The sequence below is a fragment of the Nelumbo lutea genome, chromosome 6 (genome assembly GCF_056320005.1).
Source record: "Nelumbo lutea isolate HS-2025 chromosome 6, American lotus-T2T, whole genome shotgun sequence".
Taxonomy (NCBI): domain Eukaryota; kingdom Viridiplantae; phylum Streptophyta; class Magnoliopsida; order Proteales; family Nelumbonaceae; genus Nelumbo; species Nelumbo lutea.
The window spans coordinates 21,399,264-21,406,964 of record NC_142689.1 but is presented as its reverse complement, the minus strand read 5'-3'; positions in this window follow the sequence as shown (position 1 = coordinate 21,406,964).

The following is a 7,701-nucleotide window of genomic DNA, read 5'->3' as shown; positions in this document are numbered from 1 at the left end:
GTCTGTGCGTGTGTTACATTTTGAGATAAAAACACTGATAATATAATATTAACCGAAGAATTCCAAAAGACAGGAATACTTTGTTTAAAGATGAATGATTGACATGCATGGTAAGTGCGCACAAATTGCTTGATGGTGATGCCTTCATCTTTTTAAACGACAAAGGAATTTCTCTGTTAGTGGATTGGTATCGAATTTTAGGTGAATGATGGTTTGATGGAAAGACTTATAAGTTTGAGAAAACAAGAAACAAGGGATGTCAGTGGGTTGGTTTAAGTAGTACACCACACCGAGTAGAACTGTAAATGGGTCGGGTCTGCTTTTGAACAGGGTGGATGAATACTGAACCGATTATTAATTGGTTTTATAGACGGACCCGGAGCTGAATCCATTATCAATTAAGATAATCAGGTCTGATCTGGTTCCATCCGATTATAATTGACATTTATAATTATTTATGATAATATATAAAAACTTAATAAATTTATGATAATATAATCTTAATGAAAATGACAGTAAAATAGTAAAATAATTATATATCGCTAAAACATGTATTTTTAACCAAAATTATCTTATATATTGTACGCCTACGAAATTCACTCTTCAAATCTATATATATGACAACATGGTCTATATCAGCATGCCTCTCCTTGCTCCATTACCCCCACCCTGCATTTTCCTTGACAATCTCTCTTCTCCCCTTCTCACCACTCCCATTAAGCCATATCACCATTCCCAACCCAATTATCTAAAAATATTCCTAGGATTTCTCTCCTAAGGTATTTCCTTTAAGCCATTAGGAATGTATCATGTTACTCCATTCCCCAATCAATTCATGATCACTTTGTGGTTTTCTGGCAAAAGCAATTCATGGTTAGTTCCATTCGCAGTTCTCCGGTGAATGCCGTTTTGGAAAGCAGTTATAACATCTGGTATCGGTTGTAATGTTTGGGGCTCTATCCTCTTCTACGGATCTACCCCAACCATATTATTACTGGCTCTTTGCAATCACTTTTGGGAACCTCTCCTGCCTTTTCTCTCACCTTTTGTGGTGGATTGGAGTTGTGCTTTTCTACTTCTGTTGGTGATTTTTCACATTTGTTGGATTGCATAAGTTCATTTGTTCTCCTATATCCATTTATATATTTTGTTCTTCTTGAGAAATTGTATTTGGGTTTTGATTGGCCTTGTTGGCAATTCTATGTACTTGTATCAATTTCTTGAATGAATGAAATATGATTTTAGCCTTCCAAAAAAAAATCTCTCCCCAATCTATATCCACTCTCACATTTAAAACATTCATATTAATTAATAAACAGTTAAATACGATTAATATTTAATCCAACCCATATTCAATGAGTATTAAATAGTGTTATTACCAAAAATTAAATATTCTTATTAGTACATTTAGTAAATTATCAAAAATTAATAAGTATTGTTTAACTCATCATTACTTTTTAAAGTATTTTGGACAAATACTGTTATATTCATGTTAATTAACAACATTTTATCGAAATTGAAAATTCTTTAATTAATTTATATAAAATTGAGAATTGTATTTAACAATTATCAAAAAGTATAAAATTTTAGTTATTGCTATTATTATAGTTAATAATCAAATGCAGATGGGGGGGTTAAAATATTATAATATTGGAAAATAAAAGATAAATTAGTGTACCTTTGTTAGTAAACTTCCTAATAAAAACCAATATTTAATAATAATTTAAAATAATTTTCTATAAATCTCCATAATTACACAAATGTAATAAAATTTTTCAAAAGTTTACATAAAACTACATTTTTCGTAAAATAACATTTCATAAATTAAAAGATATAAAATTTTTGAAAGCTTACTTAAAATGTGTTAAATAATTATAGAAAATTATTGGAATGCTTTGAAAAATTTATTACATTTGATATATTTTGGAAAAGTATTGAAAAATTACGTAATTTTTATTGTAAATTGTTGAAGATTATAAAAGATAAATGAGTATGAGAAAGGGAAAATTGTAATTTGAACCAATAATTACACAAATTATTAAGATAAATTAATATAATATTGGAAAAAAGGAAATTATTGATTAGTTTATATTAGAAAATATAAGATAAATTAGTGTAATTTTGTAAGTAAGCCATTTTAAAAGAAAATAAATTATTTAGTAACAATTAAAAATAAATTTGAATAAATTTTCAAAATTAAACAAATGTAATAAATTTTCCAAATTACACAAATGTAATAAATTTTTGAAAATTTTCATAAAATTGCATTTTTGAAAATTAACGAAAAGTTAGTGTACTTTTAGAAATTTACAATGTGCTTGGTATTCAGTATATCCTTTTGATCAATTTTGTCATCAAATTGAATATTAGGTTGATGGGGAGTGGGTGCCTTGCATTAAAGCCGCCCAACACTAGGGATGGGGTAGGAAAAATTTGAGGATTCCCCATCCTTGATAAGGAGTGTGTGCGTTGCCCTGAATTCACCCGACATTGAGGACGAGGTGGAGAAATTTGAGGATTCCCTGTCACTAATAGGGAGTGGGTGTCTTGCCTTGAACCCGCTTGACATTGGGGACGGGGCGAGGATGGGGTATAGTGTCTTGACTATAGGGTGGGGTGTCCCGCCCTGTTACCATTCCTATATAATTGTTAATTGTTAGTGAAATTAATAAAAATGTTAGCTTTTGTGTTTATTTTTATTTATTTAAAGTCAAACGAAATTTCATTTAAAAATAATGAAAATAATAACAGTTATTAAAATTACTACAAATGATTAATAAATTAAATTTATTAAAAAAATATTTGTTCATATTAAATTAAAAATAATTATTTTTTGTAAATCAACATTAAATGAAAATACAATTATTAAAATTTTAAATATGGGAAAATTCTCAATCAATACCCTATACTTTGGCTTAAGTGACAATTTGGTCCCCAAACTTTAAAATGCGACAATCTGGTACCCAAACTTTCATAATGTGACAATCCAGTACCTAGTCTTTTAAAATGTGATAATCCAATACCTGTCGTAGCCAGTCCGTTAATCATCCATTAAGTGACATTTGAAAAGTCAAAAAATGCCCTTCAAAGGCCATCTAATTCTCTTTATCAACCATCCAAACATTGATAATAAAATGAACACTCCCAAATTCTAGATTCTTTATTCAAAAAAGTTGGTGATCGTTTAGAAGAATTTAAAATTTGGGATTGATCATTTTATTGTCAATGTTTGGATGGTTGATAAAGGGAATTAGATGGCATTCTTAGGGCATTTTTGACTTTTCAAATGTCACTTAACGGCTGATTAACATACTAGTTAACGACAAGTATTGGATTGTCACATTTTGAAAGTTCGGGTACTGGATTGTCACATTTTGCAAGTTCGAGTACTAAATTGTTGAATTTTAAAGTTTGGGGACCAAATTGTCACTAGAGCCAAAATACAGGTACTGACTGATCCAAAAATTTCCCTTTAAATATTAACAATAACTTTGAATACTTTTAGTTAATTAAAAGTAAATTTTGGTTATTAACTTATCGATTCATTAATAATAAATAAAATTATTCAATATTTGAGATTTTCCACGGTCCCCACTAGTGCAAAAGTGTTCAAGAAAACGAAGAGATACTTCTATATAAGAGGTGGTTCGACCAATTATTAATTAGGACGCAAAACACAACCAAACAGAACTGACTATCAATTCGGTTCAGATAGGCTGACGCATTAATTAATAGCTCTATGCACCGACCCGGCCCTATTGGGATCTGGGGCTGGGATAATCGATGGTCCATGCGGAACCCAACCTGTCGAATGATTTTACAGCATTGAAATCTTGGTACGTAAATAAAAGATTTCAATGCTACTGGGTCGGCTTTGGTTCGACAATCCTTGTATTTTTTAGTCGGGTTGAAGTTGAATCAGTTCGGACCCAGGGTGGGCCATGCCCGACCTGTTGATATCCGAATTCCTCCTTGCGTGGAAAACGAATTAATGCAGTCTTGTGAAGAGAACAGACATGGTCAATCGTTTGCTTGGATTAGTCATCATCTAGCCCATTGGAATTCTATTTCTATCCACTGGAACGCTTCTTCAAGCCATATATAGCGTGATTTGAGGTGTTGGCAAAGTCAAAAGACCAACCCCCCAACAAGACAAAGTTGCTCAAGCGGTTAGCGGCCCATCTGATCAACAATTTAAAGCAAAAAAAAAAAAACCTTGATTGCGTGCTTTCAGTCTCTCAAGTCCAGTTGGAGATTATTGACGTTGGCGCTTTCTTCTTCTTCTTCTTCTATATTCAACACTCAACAAGCTGTTAGAGTTGATTCTTTCTCTGGGTCTAAAACCCATAACTGTAAAATTTAGTTATATAACATGCATCTATCGCTTTCTGGAGTTGTTTTGTGTTCATGCACCACAAAGAACAAACATTAATGGAAACTCTTGTGGCTAGTCTTTTGTTAGTTGTTTTTATTCTATTATAAAACTTATGTGGTCTTACATCACTTGACAAGCACTTTACTCTAATCTGGAGAATTAAGATTGCGTCAATGGTCTGCAACTCCCTCCCAGATGTTATTCAATGAAATCTTTCATTTTTTGTTTTGTGTAGCATTCCAAGCAACCCAATCCTATCGAAGAAAAAATAATTTAAAATCCAAAAGTGATCTCATTCCAATATTTTTCTAACTGGGGATGGCTCCTGTTCATATATAGATATGCAAAGGAAATTAAAATACAACGAAATGTTTCATTTGATATGCCAGATATATATAGGCTGTAAGATTCAACGTGACTTTCTTTAATTTCTTTTCTTTTTTTGCTAAAGATCCAACTTTGAAGTCCAAGTATCCACTCCATGTTTGCATTTGAAACGGGGTTTAATTCATTGCCACTCAGCTTTGCATTTAGTGCAATATCTATCGAGAGATAAAATATTGTTTCTTGTATATGGGGAATGGCTTAATTAGAAAGGGAGTCGATGTTCCTGACAGCTAGTTATGACATATGAGGGCCTAATCCAGGGTTTCTTTGCCATATCAATGTGGTATTACATGGATTAGCTGATACTTCAGAGATTTGTGAAGGTTAAGTTGTTATTAAATATAACAAAATATTTCATTTTTTTGTCATTTCCATTGTTATTTGACCAAATACAGCTCTTTATATATAAAAACCATCTTTAGGAATGATGGTGATCATGGGTCAGGTTATATATACATATGGTCAGGTCAGGCCTGCAACCTGGTGTGGGCTTATGCTCATGTATGTTAAGAGTAATTTTGTCATAAAAAATATTTAATAAGATTGATTGACCATTGGTAATATAAGGTCAAGGGGAAACTAGAACCTTGGAAGAACAACACCCCATACTTGGGGAGAAAACTAACTCTCTTTAAGTCGTTAATTGATAATATAGCCCAATACAATATTAGCATGTTCGATATCCCAAAGGAGCAAACAAAAGAAAGGGATAAATTACAGAGAAAATTTTTATGGGGTACGAAAAAGGAACAACAAATGGGAGAATGTGTATATGGACATGAATCAATGAGGCCTTGGAGTTAGAAATTTAACACTAGCTAATAGAGCGAACCTAATGAAACTTGGTTGGAAAATTATGAATGAATCAGAAAATTTGTGGGTCCATGTAGTGACCAAGAAATAGCTAAAACAATCTGACCTCTTAGAACATTCTGCCCTATAGAGCAGTTCTTGAGAATGGAAAAAAAAATCATGAAAGAAAAGGAAAACATCAGCAGGAGAGTCAGATGGACAATAGGCAATGGAGCCCACTGTAATAACCTCTGGAGAGACAATTGGGTAGGGGATACACCCCTTAAAACCGTAGTGAATGACAGAGACTGGATCAGGAAAATCTCGCCCTCAAGGTGAAGGAAGTCATCGACGTGGATACAAGAAGGTGGGATCTTGGCAAACTCAATAACCTTGTCCCCACCCACCTAATAGAAAAAAATTAAAGTCATTTATCTTCCCACCAGAGAAGAAGATAAGAGAGTGTGGGGTCATGGCACAGGTGTGGAAATTAATGGTTAAATCTGGCATATATTTATCTAAGGGGGGCGTTCTTTTTTTTTTTCGATTTTGAGAAGGAAAGAGTTGATTATCCCATTAATCAAGAAATCTATGTTTTTTTTTTTTTTTTCAGATTTATGTAGGGACTAGGGAGAGTTTATTTTTTTGGGTATCACTTACTTAGGTAATTGATACCCATATCATAAGTGGGTAAATAAATTTTCCACCTGAGGGGAAAGTTGACAATACTTGAATGGAACAAAAATGCCTCTTTTAATGATATATTTTTATGGTTAAAATGGTCATTATCTTATTTACGTAGGAAATAAAAAAACATGAATAAATGCACTTACCCAGATAAGCCTTTCTTGAAAAGCACTTACCTAGATAAATGCATTTATCCATGTAAATAACTTACCGAAAAGCAAATGGGCCTTAAGGATAAACGTCAGTTTCGACACTGAAATCCTAAGGGCCATAAAAATTTCCAGGAAAGTTCACTGCCCAGTAAAATTAAAAATTTTCTTATGGCTTCTGTTCACTGAATAAATTACCTTTCAGGAAATATCTATGTGAAAGAGGTTTGAACATTGGGTCGGGTTGCCCATATCGTGGGGAAACAGAAGACATAGATCATATTGCTCCTAAGACGCCATTTCGCCAAGCAAATTTGGAATTTGGTTGATACTCGAAACTGGCTAGGCTTGATTGACTCGCATGAGAGTGTACTTGAATGGTGGGTACATTTAGAGAACAGAGAAATCCACAAAAGAAATTCTTGGGTCAGAGAAAGAGTTGCGAATTTATTCTGGTATATATAGAAAGCAAGAAATGAAAAGATCCAAAACAATAAAGAATCATCTCTCTAAGAAGTTGTTTCAAGAGCTTGGAACTATGTAAAAGAATATTTTGAAGCAAACCCGATTTACTATCAAGCCTCAGGATTGGTAAGTAGGATCATATGGGTAATATGGAATCCAGCGGAAATGAACACCATAAAAATCAATTTTGATGCTTCAACCTTGCAAAATGAGACTGTGTCAAGAAACCACCTGGGTGGCTACTAGGTGAAGTGTTTAGTACCAAGATGGGCAAAATTGGAGGAACCACAGTCTCTGTAGCTGAATTGTAGGCCGCTTTGGAGGCCCATGCGCGAAGCAGGCACGTTCGAGATAGGCTCTCCCCTCAATATTAACCGTGTGACTGCAAGTTACTTATTTTTGTGGACACCGCCGGCTGGCTCATAATCTCCATCCTTGTTTTTCGTTTTTGTTTTTCCTTTTCCAGTTGTATTAAAAAAAGAGAGTCGTGGTTAGTTTAAGAGAAATGCCAAAAAAGTGAAGATGAGTTTTAGACAATATCCCTTTTATTAAATGTCTAAAATCATTTTAATTTAAAGAATGGTAGGTGCAGACTAGAGAAAAGAAAGGAAACCGTTTTCTTAAAGCCCATCGGCTTATAAGAGGTTTTTACATTATAAATATAGTACTAAAGAGTAAAGATATACAATAATAAAACTATAACAAATTGTTGAATCTAACAGAGTTCTTTTACTGAGGTTATTAATTAGGGCCCCATTTGGTGCGTTTTTTCATGCGGTCTTTCGGCTGTTTACAAGCCGGGCAGATTGTGCTGTAGTCTTTTTCTGTTTGATTCATAACAGATTT